Below are 17,592 nucleotides of genomic sequence, written 5' to 3'. Positions count from 1 at the left end.
TCATAGTATATAATATATGTCGGTCTTCGTGACCTCCATTATCATGAGGATGACATCATAGTAATGGGCGTTAGTTTACATTGAATCAAGTAACGTCAAGATGACGAGGTCAATGCCCGATGGCAAGTTTGATTATAACCGTTATGTCATCATGAGACGAGTGGTGTTTTTCGTACAAAGGAGAACCTGGCACAAACAACCAATGCAAATCCTCCCTGTGCTTGAAGCCTATCACACTACACAGGGTGATCAAGTCTCCGTATGAGAACAGGATTGCCCTCCGCATTTCATATTATTCACTCTTTGAATGTTTCAATTTATGTTAGGTTATACTACGGTCTCTAAATGCCACTAACATATTTGTTTATCATGGTTATCCATTGTTCGGGGAAGGACAGACAGACAGACAGATTTATTAGAGGCCTCGAGCCCAAAATACAGTATAGAAATCGATTGATAATGTATATTGCATGTATTAATGTTAGTTTTAAAGTTCATGAGTTTACACAACGTTTGTTGGACACTTTGTACAGGAACATAGCTGTAGCTTGGATTGTTTTTATATTGTTCGGAGAGGGGAATAACACTGACACTACCAACATTAATTGCAGGCTTCGAACATATAATGTGTCTGAAATAATATGCCTGCTCGCATCTGCTCACGATGTCATGCGGCTAACATTTTGCGATAAATAAATGACATGTATATCTCGTTTAGCATATTTAGGATAGGATCAGCTAAAACTCTATATCGCCAAGGACTATGGAACAGGTATAAGTTGTTGTTAATGTAACATAGGATGTGCAGGCATGGATGCTGGGTACTCTGAAGGTACTCCCCTGACGCCTTCACATCCGGGGATGTCCAGCGGATGTCTGACGTCATGTCAGTCGCGGTGCAGGCTGAACGGAAGTACCATGCTGAGGGAACATTTACACTGGATCTTAATAAATTTGGATATCACGACATGATATAAGTGTTTCTGACAGATGACAATGACACTTAATTAAAATGAAACAGCAAAATTTGCAATTTCTCTTCACAATATGCAGGCGATTACCAGAAACAGCGCGGCGTATATTGACACTTCACAAATTACAGTGACTTTTGGCAGAATACACTTGTCTGTATGCACGAGTTGTTACACAAGGTTCGGTTAAGACCCTCTATGTACGTGTGGATAAAAATGACTCAGCTTAAACAGTTTTGTTTGTAAGCAAATGTAGATACACAAGATTGGCCAGGATAGAATCAGGTTTGCTCCGGTTGGAAGCTGCAGGTCGTGGTACACGTTATCCGCGTTAAGTTATACATACTTCAATGAGGTCAGCAGAACACACGGGGTTCACGTTGCATGAGCCTATTATCCGTGATAGCCACTGACAGAGTTTGAGTGGCGTTATCTGTTGACTGGCTGTCAGGTCACATTTCCCTCTATGAAATTCATTACTTATGCAAATTCATGCAATGTGGCTTGGCCGGTTTGGAGTCCATCTGTCTGGAAAGGAAATACCTCGTACTGATTGTATTGAAGAGACGCTGTATCTTGTTGATATGAATTAATTTGTATTGTGTTACTCAGTCTGCTTCGATTATATTTCCGTGCAATTATTTGTAGCCAGTTTTGTTTTCTAATGCAAGACCTAATGTGTATTTATGAAGAACAGGTGACATTGTCGATAGTGTTCCTAAATTCCGTTGGATCCGTGAAGATCCGGGTTAGAATTGATCTTCAATAACCCATGCTTTTCGTAAGAGGCGACTAACGGGATCGGGTGGTCAGGCTTGCTGACTTGTTTGACATGACATCGTATCCCTATTGTAGATCGATACAGTCACGTATGTTGTTGATTACTGCATTGTCTGGTCCAGACTCGATTACTTACAGACCGACACAATATAGCTTGAATATTGCTGGAATAAAACTAAACTCACCCACTCACTCACTTAATTCCGTTGATGAGAGTAGAGCGCAGGCAACTGATGAAGGATGGGATCAATGGTGTTGACCTACGCATTAGGTCAACTGAATACCACAAGTGGTTGTAGCCTGCTGCAGGTCTTAGATCTGTAGGGAGTCGGCTGTTTAATATTTATGTCCGTGTTTCTCTAAAATTATCAAGTGACTCAAGGGGAACACGGCACTTCTGTTCAGTGATCAGTTCGCGTGGCAGTTAGACAACACCTGGTGTCTTAATTATTGATTAAGTAGCGTGTTTCTGGAATAACACAGAAGTGAAAGACAATCTAAGAGCAGTATGTGATGCATAGCCACGTCCGGTGTATTGTATTTGTCATTGTTTCGTGATCAATGTCCAGTATGACAGCAAGGAAAGCAATAAGGCTTGATAAATAGGCGAATCATTGTGGTTATGTGAACTTGCGAAGAAGGGTTGTGTAACTCCTCACAGAAATCTGTTGACAATCGGATAACTTTTTTTAAGGGGAGTGAGTATTACGGGTGGAACAGAGCATGCTTACCCTTCATAGACACCTGGTGTCAGCACTGGTCATTACACGCCAAGGAAACTGATGCACGGGAATCGGTAGTCAGTTTGTGTTCGTGTTTCTGTTAACTCACCCGATTCAGACTTTGATAGTTTCAGATATAAAATCGTTAGAAATCTTTAATATCCCCTTGTACAATTCCGACTAGATCACAAAGGGTGCAACGTAGGCTCTGAAACTGCATCGGACATCGTTTGGTCACGGATGAGTCGATTTTAGAAATGAGTGAGTGAGTTTGGTTTTACGCCGCTTTTAGCAATATTCCAGCAATATCACGGCGGGGAACACCAGAAATGGGCTTAACACATTGTACCCATGTGGGGAATCGAACCCGGGTCTTCATCGTGACGAGCGAGCGCCTTAACCACTAGGCTACGCCACCGCCCGATTTTAGAAATGTTTCCCATGGATGTAATCATTGAGGACCACATCCGCATGCTATTGTCTCAGTAAACTCCAACCTCAGTTGATGATGATGTAACTATATATGGTCACCACGTTTTGTAACAAATTCCCCATGGATCGAGGAGTCTTTCCTTACGTTTGGCACATGCGATAGGGGTTTCCAGACCTGGAAATCAAATGCTTTGATACAATAGTACTTGGATCTATTCTGAGATTGCATCAATTCAAACTAATTGGACCGTTTTAAAATCCTCATTGTACTAGCGGCATGATAGTGAAGAGCAAAATGATTGCAGTTAATGTCATTACTGTTTTGAAGATATGAAATATGACAATCTCCTGGAGTTGATTGTATAGCAACGTAAGAAACCCATGCTATTAACTGCTGAAATGGCTTGGCCGCTATTTAAGATGCTGACGATAGTAATGAGGGAGAAAATTACACAGGGATACCCCATTAAATACATTAGGTCAATTGTTTCAATACTGGATGTTAGGTTACCCATATGGGTGAATGTGATTTTCCACGAAGCAGTTCGTGACTGTTTATGCAGTTGGGTATAATATACTCCATCAAACAGTAAGGGAATATCCAAATGCAGATTTCCCTTCGACGGAGCACTGAACAGTACCAGTGATACAACATACTGAGCCAATAGCTGTGCCGTTTGGACGTCATGTTGCTGTCCACGATTTGTCCTTCGATAAGGCTTCTGTGCACCGAGCACCTGTCGGACTACGTCATGCAGCATAACATTAACGGACAGCCTTGAGTCGTGACCTTCCCCCATAGGGCACATCACAAACATGACTTGGAGACGCCAATATCACCCGCTGCGTTAATTGTACCAAGAGGTGCAAGTTGACAAGGTTGCTTCAAAATGTCATCGGGAGACTGATTCGTATAAAGTACTGTTTGAGCAATCGTAGGGACACGATCCATTGTTGGTCAAGTCGTTTCACACTTCCGTTTGTTTACAACCCACCCATGTGCTTGTTTTTAACCGTTACACCGTCATGGTGTTCTGTTATATCATACTGTACGTAATCCTTCCTTTGTTATATTCTGAATCATTTTTCGATAGCTCTTCGAAAATCGTCGTATTCTTTTAAAGGGTGTCTTGGTGCAAATAAATCTACATCTGTTACAACGCAGTTGGATCTGAGGTCATGTGACCTGTAACACGAGTACTGTAACTCGTCACTTGAACCTGCGTCGGCTGATAGTGGAGGCTGATTGACCTCTGTCGTTGACGTATTCAATTCAACAGTTGATTGTTTCTGGTGTATAGTCATGTAACTATTGTATGGGATTCTCCACCACCATTTTGACTTTTCTGCCCAGTGGAATCTGTTTCTCCATACAATCGTGACTCGTGATACTCTGACGTTGGTTTTTTAGATATGCTAAATATGTATTACATTTTAGTATTTGAAAAGTTATGTGTGGCTTGATATGATTCAAAATGTGAAACAAATCGGAATTCCTACAGTTGATTATGTCCACACGTCATAACTTGTTTCTGTGGCATTTTAGAAGTTGGGCGTACAATATAAAGAAAACAACATACTTCCCATTATTGGTTAAGCAGGAAGTCGATGAAGCCGGTGAGTAGACACAGGGTGGAAGCCAGAGATGTACAAATAAAGGAGTAGTAGTTAAAATGAAGGACATGTTTATACGATAGATTGGGCTCGGTGGAGGAGTGCGTCATCAGCTTTCTGCTTAACCAATAATTGCAGTTATGTTGTTTTCTTTGTCAATTATGGTGTCTCGGTGTTAAATTCAGTATATATATATATATATATATATATATATATAATAAGAAAGTTTCAGAAATAATCACACGACACGGATCTTCTCCGTGAAGAAGGAGAAGATCCGTGTCGTGTGATTATTTCAGAAACTTCTACTTATATATGTACTACTGTACGCTCGGTATTCTCATCACTTTCTTTATATGTATATATATCTCCTCCTCTGCATGTATCACTCCTGCATGACAACGGTACAAGAATCGGTATCGAAGCTTCACACTCAGGAAATAAAGAAGTTGTTATCCATAAAATGTGTTCTATATTCTATATTCTATGTTGTTAGCACGGCAGTAATGTGACTGAATCTCAACTAAAGAAGTCGACATGTATATAGATTCAGTGTTGCAGGGTTTCAGGTTTCAGACATATGTTTTCCAAATCTGAACGGTTATAACAATTGTGCCTCAGATATACTTGTCAAGGTGATCAATCTCAGATAAAAAGCTAACGTTACATCATCATACTTTATAGCCATGATATATCACCTTCCTCGCAGTTTTGTAATTATCACTACAAAACATATCACAGAGTTTTATTTGTTTTGATCATTTATCTCTCGTGATTAACAATGTAGCAAAACATATTTCCAGTTTTTGCGTCTGTTTTGGCGGTTAGCCTTGCCTTTTCATGAACGTATATTACATTTATAGGTCAAGGCGTCATGACCTTAAACATGTGCCCACTGAAATGTCGCTATTTTCCAATGCTTCCGTTTTGTTTCCAGAACTGTTCAATATCATTTACCGAGGTTGGTCCCTGGTTTATTAGAGGGATGTATTTTATTCCCCAATATTCAGTCCTATAACTGCTTTTGATCATGAATTGTTCCCGGTGCTGATTTAGTTCTGGCTCCTAAACACGCACTGTCCATACCAGCCATTTATTCGAGTGCTCCGTGTGGATTATTTAGCGATTCTTCCAGTTTCGTAACGAGCCTTGACTGATTGCACGGCCTTGACTCTGAGGGCGTGCATCGTTCCACGTGCTATAATACTGGGTTGTCTGATCCACATAACCTTTATGGTGTAGCCGCTGGTTGCAACCTTAAAAAGCTTCCCTTCACCCACTCACGAACCCAGCCACCAACTCACCCACTCCAAGCAACTCACCCACTCCATCATTACCTCCAGACTAAGACGATGTGAGCCGAGGAACGCTGTACTATGGCTGATACAGCTTAACACTGGGTCCTGGGCTAGTTAGTTTTCTAACGAATGTTTCAGGTTCCAAAACTGAACATTGACAAGTGTTCCTGTCTCGCGGTTCTGGGTCCACCCTCACAATAAACTTAGTCATGGATGTAGAATATATAAATAATCATATCTGAGGATGCAAATATAGTCGCCAAAGTGTGCGTAAAAACTGCAAAATCCGAGCATTGATCGTGGGATAAGTGCGATCGCACTGTGAAAATTGCGAAAATTATAAATATATTCAATACATTGTAAATACGTCATTAAACTACACGAAACAAGAGGTATAAATGTGACTGAAATTAGAGGGGCGCATCTGGCATCAATATTTTGTTGATCAAACGACAGAACGCAGCTGAAAGTATTTATTATTTCCCAACACAAACTTTTGTATATAATTAAGAAAAATTCAGTTTTGATCAGTTTGGTTTTAGATAAAACATGAAATGAAATTGTTGTTCATTAACTTGTTTACGTGAAGTTACCAGAATGAACATTAGGCTAAAAAGGAGACATGCACATGCTGCAGTTTTAAACATATTCATTTCATATTCATTTTTTTATGTAAATTAATATAAAAAGTCAACACAAGAGAAACCGTCAATCTCGATGTCTTCCAAAACAGTTTCCTTCGGGAACAAAAGACAACGTAGTCTTGAACATATGAACGGAACGGGCCACTGAGTATCAGTGATGACACCGGGTGTTAGGGAACCCCCACAATAAATAGGATGTCCTGCCCAACCGTTAGCACAGGCCACGAACACAATATGTACAGAAACGTTAGTGCATCTGCCAAACTTGGCAAGGTTGGAGAATGCCTTTTTATAGCGAGTTAACGCTAGCAGACCTCATCACAATGTAAAGTGCATAAATATAAATATGAGCTAACAGGTATTGACGTTCACTTGGTCTAATTCAGTGGATTATGAACATCCATGGACAAGAAGCTCCGATGTTCACACAACGTGTCCTCAGTCGACGACTGATCATACGCCTGTGATCTATCCCGAAGAGAAAGTCAAGTCTTATATGAGAATATACCCCAACAGACATCGTGAATCCATAACTGTGAAGCGTGGAGTTGTTTTTCGTGATTTTGTTTCCTATATGAAATATCCTCACACAGACCTCGTGAATCTATAACGCTAAAGAAGTTTTTTGGGTGATAGATATTAAGTTTTAGTGCATATAGTTTACAAAGTGTCGGAATTGTCTGACCTCTTTTTAGCAAGTGCATGTTATTGTCTTATGTTTCTATGAAAATCCCAGCCGAAGGCGCACACGTCGCCAACTTCAAGGCCGTCGAACGTCATTCCATTATAGATCAGCCAGCCTCCAGATATTCTCTGGAAGTTTCTAAGCACTATATGATCTTTCAGGACGTCATAGTTGTGATATATCGTCGTAACGGGTTCTCTTGGGGTCATGTCAGGAAAAAATGTCAAGGAAAGCCTTGTATGAATATATTGTCATGCTGGTATTGATTTTTAATATACTTTAGCGCGGGGAATGTATTTATCACAGAGAAGTAGAGCATTTTAAGCTTTATCCTACCCTCCAGGCCTAGCCGTAGAACTATGGGCAATGTGCGCGATGCACGTACACGTCTATGCCATACTGACTTCCAGTGACGTTCATACTTGTCATTGTCCTCAATCTGGAATATTCCAAATTGTTATATATCCATAATACATGGTCGACCAAAAGCAGAACAATAGCAAAATATAATAGCACCACCATGACACAATTAAAGTAAATATACCTAGTGTGAAGGCAAACAGTCTTTACCTATAAGATTACAGTACTTCAAACCTCAGTGTGTTTAGTCAGGCGTTCAGCAGATAAACCCGTATACGACAGTGAAAATAATGAAACACCGAAATAAACATTCGTGAAGGTCATGACGATTGCGAATTACAGATCGCAATAGGTCCAAACAACATGCACTCACAGCTCTTTCTTATGTAGACATGTGTCCATGGATATTCACGTCAGAATATGGCATTGTCCAAACTTACATTCACGTACCTACCGTTTCCATGCATGTTCACGTAGGAATATCAGCTAGGGAAATGTCAAATCAACCTTCTTTGTATGAATCATAAGGGGAGATCCCAGGTAATAAATTATCTTAGTTTCCCACGTGTATGCTCGTTGCACTGTACAACATAACTAATCGGTTGATCAGGCTGGGTGACCTGGTTACAGGTGTTACATATATCTCGGAGAAATGAATGGCTGCTCATGATATCAAGGATTCTTACCTATATAGTGTCCAGTAAACAACCAGAATATTAATACACAATGCCATTTAGAAAGCGGTCAGTCGCGGTGAGCGGGTTAGGCTGACTTTGTGCGCTGCCGATTAGGTGCCTGACTCTGAGGTTGTGGGTTCGAATCCCTAATGGAACTCAACCCCCAAAAGTACTAGAATCTGTTCTTTACTAAGAAAGTGTTATCCCGAATATAACATATGTTACATTTGACCATTTTCTAAATGGCATTTGTGTATTCATAGGTGAAACAAATTTCAAAATAAAGTCTGATCTTCAATCTACATTTGTCCAGGTACCCAGTAAGTCTAAGATGATGGGAAAACACTAAACATAGATATACCCTATGTTAAACCAGAATATTGTTGAGGTGGGCGTTAAATAACAAACGAACACGCAAGGCATGTCATTTATATGCCCTTCTATAATTTCCGCTGTGTACATAACCCAGATATTGCTGAACCATTCCATTAATGTGCACTCATATGTCCCGAGATTGCGGTTACAATGCCAAAGCTTGAGACAGTTATTTGATAACCAAACTTGACATATCAGCCGTGTAAGCGCACATCTGAATACCGATTGAGCTCGTGCCTGACAAAGCTTGATTGTCTTTTCCCGAAAGTCTGTTGGTGATCGGAAGTCGACATCCAACACACAGGGTTTGTAAGATGGCCTGATTCATGACAGGAATTGATGAGGGACATGAACTGAGAAGTAAAGTTGTTTGTGTATAGCTACAAAGAATTGTCAATGCAGCAATTTTCAGCTTATTATGTATATTAAAATTATTTCAGACTTGGATTTTAAGTTTCAGCGTTGAAATAGTCCCTCGTCCTGATTCGGGAGTCTAAGGTCATTAATCTCTGGTTGACAATTTTCTTCATACCTTGATACAGAACTGTCTTCGTAGGAATCCCACCTGAATATTTCGAACTGGTGTTCTGAGGATTCCTTCCTTAATTTTCACACAAGAGATTTGTGTCCGGTGAAATTCTACCTCAGTATTCACACAACAGGACTATGTCCGTGGATTCCTACCTCAATATTCACACACGATGACTGTGTTCTTGGATTCCTACATCAATATTCACACAAGATGACTGTGTTCGTGGATTCCTACCTCAATATTTACACAAGATGACTGTGTTCGTGGATTCCTACCTTAATATTCACACAAGATGACTGCATTCATGGATTCCTACATCAATATTCACACAAGATGACTGTGTTCGCGGATTCCTACCTTAATATTTACACAAGATGGCTGTGTTCGTGGATTCCTATATCAATATTCACACAAAATTACTGTGTTCGCGGATTCCTATATCAATATTCACCCAAGATGACTGTATTCTTGGATTCCTTTCAACATCCACACAAGATGACTGTGTTCGTGGATTCCTACATCAATATTCACACAAGATGACTTTATTCGTGGATTCCTTTCAACATCCACACAAGATGACTGTGTTCGTGGATTCCTACATCAATATTCACACAACATGACTGTATTCGTGGATTATCACATCAATATTCACACAAGATGACTGTGTTCTTAGATTCCTACCTTAATATTCACACAAGATGACTGTATTCGTGGATTCCTACATCAATATTCACACACGATGACTGTGTTCGTGGATTCCTATATCAATATTCACACAAGATGACTGTGTTCGTGGATTCCTACCTTAATATTCACACAAGATGACTGTATTCGTGGATTATTACATCAATATTCACACACGATGACTGTGTTCGTGGATTCCTACCTCAATATGTACACAAGATGACTGTGTTCGTGGATTCCTACCTTAATATTCACACAAGATGACTGTATTCGTGGATTCCTACATCAATATTCACACATGATGACTGTGTTCGTGGATTCCTACATCAATATTCACACAAGAAGGCTGTGTTCGTGGATTCCTACCTTAATATTCACACAAGATGACTTTATTCGTGGATTCCTACATCAATATTCACACACGATGACTGTGTTCGTGGATTCCTATATCAATATTCACCCAAGATGACTGTGTTCGTGGATTCCTACCTTAATATTCACCCAAGATGACTTTATTCGTGGATTCCTTTCAACATCCACACAAGATGACTTTGTTCGTGGATTCCTACATCAATATTCACACAAGATGACTGTATTAACAAGATGACTGCGTTCGTGGATTCCTTTCAACATTCACAAAACTGTGTTGAATATTCCATCACAAGGATAACTATTTCAGATCACGAACTATGAAGGATCTTTTAATAATATATAAGTTCTCATTTTAATTATTGCTCTTTAAAAGAATTACATTTGTTACATGATTTATAAATAGATAAATATTTTATGTAGAATTTTAATTTCGTAACTTAGATTTGTGAGTGGGTATCATCCTCAAAGGGGGTTAAAGCACTGTAAAATTATTGTCCTCAGAGATGGTACGTAAGTCCACAAGCATTAAAAGTAAATTGAAACTCTGTATTTTTAATGTATGTGGCTGGATTTGTTTTAAGGTGCTAACGGCTGAAGGTAATATTCACACACGATGACTGTGTTCGTGGATTCATATATCAATATTCACCCAAGATGACTGTGTTCGTGGATTCCTACCTTAATATCCACCCAAGATGACTTTATTCGTGGATTCCTACATCAATATTCACACAAGATGACTGTATTCGTGGATTATCACATCAATATTCACACAAGATGACTGTGTTCGTGGATTCCTACCTCAATATTTACACAAGATGACTGTGTTCGTGGATTCCTCCCTTAATATTCACACAAGAAGACTGTATTCGTGGATTCCTACCTCAATATTCACACACGATGACTGTGTTCGGGGATTATCACATCAATATTCACACACGTTGACTGTGTTCTTAGATTCCTACCTCAATATTCAAACAAGATGACTGCGTTCGTGGATTCCTTTCAACATTCACAAAACTGTGTTGAATATTCCATCACAAGGGATAACTATTTCAGATCACGAACTATGAAGGATCTTTTTAATAATATAAGTTCTCATTTAATTATTGCTCTTTTAAAAGAATTACATTTGTTACATGATTTATAAATAGATAAATATTTTATGATAGGAATTTTAATTTCGTAACTTAGATTGTGAGTGGAGGTATCCTCAAAGGGGGTTAAAGCACTGTAAAATTATTGTCCTCCAGAGATGGTACGTAAGTCCACAAGCATTCAAAGTAAATTGAAACTCTGTATTTTTAATGTATGGCTAGATTTGTTTAAGTTGCTAACGACTGAAGGTATGGTGTAAATCCAGCTAGGGTCAATGCAGGAAGCAAATGTACTGTAAGCCCCCATGGTCCCTAGTATGGTGATCTACCTTCAGTTGTTGGCCATCTATAGCCTGTTTTGATATTGTATTGTCATTTAGAGTTGAAATATTTTAGATTTAATTACTAGTTTTAAATGGATATCTGTGATACACTAGTAGTTTTACTGTTCTTCGTCAACAGGCTTTTAATTTCTAACTTTATTGATCTTTAATATAATTATAAATTGTTCTCGTCACGATATGGCTGAAATATTGCCGATGTGACGATAAATATTAAATCACTCACTCACTCAACATTCACACACGATGACTGTGTTCGTGGATTCCTTCAACATTCACACAAAATTACTGTGTTCGTGGATTCCTTTCAACATTCACACAAGATGACTGTGTTCGTGGATTCCTTTCAACATTCACACAAAATAACTGTGTTCGTGGATTCCTACATCAATATTTACACAAGATGTCTGTGTTCGTGGATTATAACATCAATATTCACACAAGATGACTGTGTTCGTGGATTCCTGCGTCAATATTCAAACAAAAAGAATGTGTTCTTGGATTCCTACCTTAACATGAGACCCGTGAAGGTCCGGGTTAGAAAATTGATCTTCAGCAACCTAAGCTTGTCGTAAGAGGCGACTAACGGGATCGGGTGGTCAGGCTGGCTGACTTGGGTGACACATATCATATGATCCCAAATGCTCAGATCGATGCTCATGATGTTGATCACTGGATTGTCTGGTCCAGACTCGATTATTTACAGACCGCCGCCATATAGCTGGAATATTGCTGAGTGCGGCATAAAACTAAACTCACTCACTGCCTCAACATGAACACAACAGATCTATGCCACGGAGATTCCTACCTGAATATTCACACAGGACTGTGTCCGGGTACTACCTTAATATGTAGAAAACAGCTCTGTGTCTGAGAGATTCCATCATATGTACACCACTGGTCTGGGGCGTGGGCTAGCCTAGTGGTTAAAGCGTTCGCTCGTCACGCCGAAGACCCGGGTTCGATTCCCCACATAGGTACAATGTGTGAGGCCCATTTCTGGTGTCCCCTTCCGTGATATTGCTGGAATATTGCTAGCAGCGGCGTAAAACTATACTCACTCACTCACAGAACCGGTCTGAACAGTTTGTGGAACACCACATCCGTTTCTTGTGATCACTTCATAATACTTGTCTCTGCAACTGGGCAATGACACCTCATGAGACTGTACTGAGCATCTAGAAATGTGCTGAGGATGTCATGGCGCTAATAAGCCGCACTCAGCAATATGACGGCTATATGGCGGTCTCAGTAAAGTACCGATTCTAGTACTTTTAGTAAGATGAATCCAAGCTGGGATAAGAACCCAAACTCTCAGAGTCAGGCACCTAAGCACCAGCACACAATGTCAGCCATCTAACCCACTCAGCCATCGCAGAGTAACACAGTTACTAGAATCGGTACTTTACTACGAAAGCGTAATCCAAAATATAACATCTGCTACATTTGACCATTTTCTTAAAAAGGCATTCAGTATTCATTATTGACAGCCATAGTAAATGCGCTACACCGAGAACAAATCCAATGGAATCATCTTGAATATTCCTCATATATTTAAGATCTTACTGGGATAATGATTAAGATACTCGTAAAATTGCACACTGCATCTAGAGGAAGGACGAATGTACAGACTGCTATCACGATCGGGCAGTAGGGCATTTTATGACCTCTTTTTGTGTCATTTTAGTTGGGAAGTAACATATTGACATTTTGTGTGTCAATATTGGGGGCATTGTATGCGTTAGAAGGACACGCACACAGCTGCGGATCCAAGATCTTTAATGTTCCTTTAAAGACGTATCCTCAAGAGTGGTGTGTGTCAGTGTATGTATGTGTGGAACAGTGGGTTGGGTTTACACCTCATTTGACAGTAGTTATAAGTAAGTTCGTTCTAGTTCTTTCACGGTGTGTCAGTTCAATGGGGAAGTTAAAACTGAAGGTGACTCTCCCGATGAGAAAATCTCCAGGTTTGTCATCTCCCGTTAGGTTGTGCGTCGCTTTTACAAAGACCGCTGAGTTTATTGTCTTATTTGCGCCAACGGGTGAGACGTCATAGCAAAAAACGTTCGAAACTGCTTTGCGTCGTGGACAACTCACTGAAGGCCCGTTGTTCCAACAGGATGAGGGGCATGGCCACATCTGTTTACTTTAATTCCTGGAAGTGGCCTTGAACATTTTTAGTCACATAATATGGCACCATCGGATTTCCATCTATACCAAAACTTACAGAAATCCTGTGTGGCAACTCAAATACTGATGACGTCATTACGGTAGTGGATGAATTTTTTCTTCCACCAGGAGGAAGCTTCCTACACCAGTTTGTTTCAAGCCCTTTAGCATTATTGTTTGTGGACCTCGATGGTGTTCAGCTCAATCGACGCAGTCCGACATAGATAGGCTCTGAACATTTTAGGTGCATGTTAAATTACTTCCAATGATTAAACGTCGACGCATGTAATGGGGACGGCGTCTGACCAAAATCTCGTTATTGCTGTCTATGCAAAAGTGATGTTGGAATAGATTATATCCGCTCGGTCTTAAATCCTCAAAACCACTGGGAGAAAAAAGCTATTGTGCACCATCACCGCCGCCAAATTATCCATTTTCCGTTGTGTTATCGGAATACAAGCGCTCACAGTGAAACAGCATAACTCAAATCCAAACCAGACAAGACCCAAGAGGACCACATGAGGTCTACTACCGTCAAGGTGTACCATGACAACCTTTGGGGACCAGTTCCTCAACTCCCGACACATTCCATTCTCATTCAAGGCAACTTTAGGTGTAGTCCTTTGCAGATTTACAGCCTTTATTTATCATAATTGTTCAAGATTGTAATGCAAACCCGCAGCACCGGTGTATTAACAATGTTGCACGCATTGCAGCATATTTTGATAAGGCAGCTAGCATTTAAACGTGTCATTTGGACTGAAAGGAAATTGCATTTTTATCCAACGGCGTTTGCTTTTGTTTCGGGAATAGATTTCGATCCATCGGCTGTAATACTATCTAACACCAGCTATTCTTGAAATCCATTAGGTTTCATTATCGGTAATTTTCAGTAGCGCTCTTTCCACGTGTACTGAAAAGTCCAGAATGCATTGTCGCCATTAGGCAATTGGAACAGGTCCATGACGAAATAGGCAGGGTTTTATTTGTCAAACATTTTATTAAACTGAATATTTAATGAAAAGACACAGGGTATTGAGTCAGATAATTATTGGTACGATCTTAAAGATGGAAATGATTCTTCTGGAGATCTCATCTAAAAATTAATGCTTCACAAGCAATCATATTTTGGCACATCTGCAGCGTCATTTGGTGCCATAATGTGAAACTTCGCGTTGACGCCCCCTGTCGAGACATCAGACAGCCATAATAGTCCTCAGTAATCTTATGCATTGTAGAGTCACGACTACGCGACCTCGAAGCTATTTTATCTGTCCATCCAGCTAGAAAACTGTTTCCCAGGGGTGACATCTGTTAATATGACACAAACGAGTCAACACAACGTGATCCTTCAGAAATAGAGACTGTATTGGCGTCTACAGAACATTAACTTCACATCAGAGCAAGGTCATGCAAGAAAAAAACGAGACTATGTGAATAATGAGTAAATTAGCTCTTATAAAACAAAAAAACGTACATCGAAACGTAGAATCAACGTCTGTTTCTCAACGTCCATCGCTGACGTTTTCTTATGGATTATATTGATTCGTGGAGCCCTTCGTCACATTACGGTACCTCCTCCAGTCGGAAATTAACTTGATGACGCGAAATACCCAAGTCAAACAATGAAGAAAACATCGTTTCCTGCATTCTTGATATGTAGTGAAACCTAATTAAATTTCTTCAGCATTGCGATTAGCGCCTTCTTGACCGCCATTCCCAAGGGAGATAACTCTGCATCGTTATGATGGTCCGAGGAAATCAGCGTTCAGAAAGTTGGGGATCTCCATTACAAGAGCGCAGAGAAGAGAACAAAACGTAATTACAATGTTGGGTCCTGTCTTTTCTTGTTGGCGGAGACGTGTCATGCTAGAGTCTGCCTTCAGCTGGAGTCCCTAGGGGGAGGGAAGAACCGCCGTGCCAATAAGACGCGCATACACACACCGAAACAATCTATCATGTACATGCCTGGTCGAAATCACAAACTACAGTCAGACAAAAGTCGGGACATGCTTTCTGATGTAAACCGGCTCCAGTGTCGGGCAGTTTAGTATCTGATGGTCGTGGAGTATTGTGCACAGGATCAGAAGGAATGATAGCATTATATGAACGGTCTTTGATCAGAGTGAGCCAGGTTTCTTGCACTGGCCAGCGAGTGTATGGATTTTATAAACACAGCTGCTGACCACGCGTTTTGCTTTCACCATTGTTTATGACTGACTTTTGGAGAGGCCCTTGGTGACTCATCTGGACTGATGTAAGTAAGCTGTATTGTGTTTGCTGATTACAGTATTCTGTTCTTGTTTTGATGACCACGGTCACCTCCAGGTCGATTTATGTAAGACTCGGTATTTACTCATGAATGAATACTCATGTGGATACGAATGTGATTTGTACAAGTATTGTTATGAATATTAATTCATTCATTTATGTAATACAATCGTGTTATGAATGCAATCATGGGATGTCTAATGTAACAAGATATGATAGCATTTATTACAGATCATTTCAATATACACTATTTGCATGTGTAAATATGAAATTTGGTTGGTGCTCATCATGGGTCCGAGATGGTCCAATCACGGTCGTCCCGCATCAGAGCCATCGATAATGTACCTTCACGCTGTGTTGTTGGAAGGCGATGTTTCTGAAACCCTGCACGTTTTGCATGAATTTAAACCGAGCTGATGCCTTCTTGTAAGTCTTCCCTGGCGATGGTAGCTGTCAGCAATCAATCCTTGTCAGCCCATAGGTCTTCAGGTCGCCTGTTTACTGCATGACTGCTCTCATGTATACTCTTGTTCATTTGTATTTACATATTGTAACATAACGTCCACGACATTTGTTTATCGCTGCGTCAATGTCATGTGTATTTCATATAAACCTTTCAATGTCAAGAGGCCCATGAAAATCCGGGTAAGAACTGATCTTAAGCAACCCATGCTTGTCGTAAGAGGCGACTAAAGGGATCGGGTGGTCAGGCTTGCTGACTTCGTTAACACATGTCATCGTATCCCAGGTGCGTCGATCGATGCTCATGCTGTTGATCACTGAATTGTATGGTACAGACTCTATTATTTACAGGTGAAGTGAGGAGAAATTGGGTTTAACGTCGTACTTGAGAATATTTCGCTCATATGACGATGTGCATGCGTGTGTATGTGTGTGTGCGGCTGCTTGTACTAGCCCAGACTGAAGCTGGTTTTATAGTGCTAGCCCACTGAGATACCATGCTGCAGTGAAGCATGAATACCCCACTCAGACACATTATACTGACGTCGAGCCGACCAGTCCTTGTTGTACCCATTAATGCCGAGCGCCAGGCAGAGGCCAACAAGTACCATACTTTAACGTCTTTTGGTATGACGCGGTCAATGTAATTAGTCTACGTGAGCATCTTGCCGCTCAGCTGAGGTCTTAATCAACATAATTAACCGGTTTGCAGTCAAACCAGTACCCTAGAAATCAAATTGAGATTCTAATAAGAAGTCCAATGTTCAAAGTCACACCATCGCATGGAGGTACAGATTGCCCATAAAACGTAGTAGTTAGGAAAGTACATCTTCAGCTTTGCTGTTTATGTTTGGAGACTCAGGTCAGTAGTGTTCAACTGTATGATTGTGTTTAGAGATTGCCTCAACGAAAGGAGCTTCGTGAAGCATTTAGCCGTAATTATCTATTACAGAAACACTGAACTAACTGTTGTCTCGCTGTTGATCACTGAATTGTATGGTACAGACTCTATTATTTACAGGTGAGGTGAGGTGAAATTGGGTTTAACGTCGTACTTGAGAATATTTCGCTCATATGACGACGTGCATGCGTGTGTATGTGTGTGT

This window comes from Haliotis rubra, unplaced genomic scaffold, assembly GCF_003918875.1.
Source record: "Haliotis rubra isolate DU_JTF1 unplaced genomic scaffold, ASM391887v1 Scf622, whole genome shotgun sequence".
In the NCBI taxonomy this organism is placed as follows: Eukaryota; Metazoa; Mollusca; class Gastropoda; order Lepetellida; family Haliotidae; genus Haliotis; species Haliotis rubra.
Note: the sequence above shows the minus strand (reverse complement) of the source record.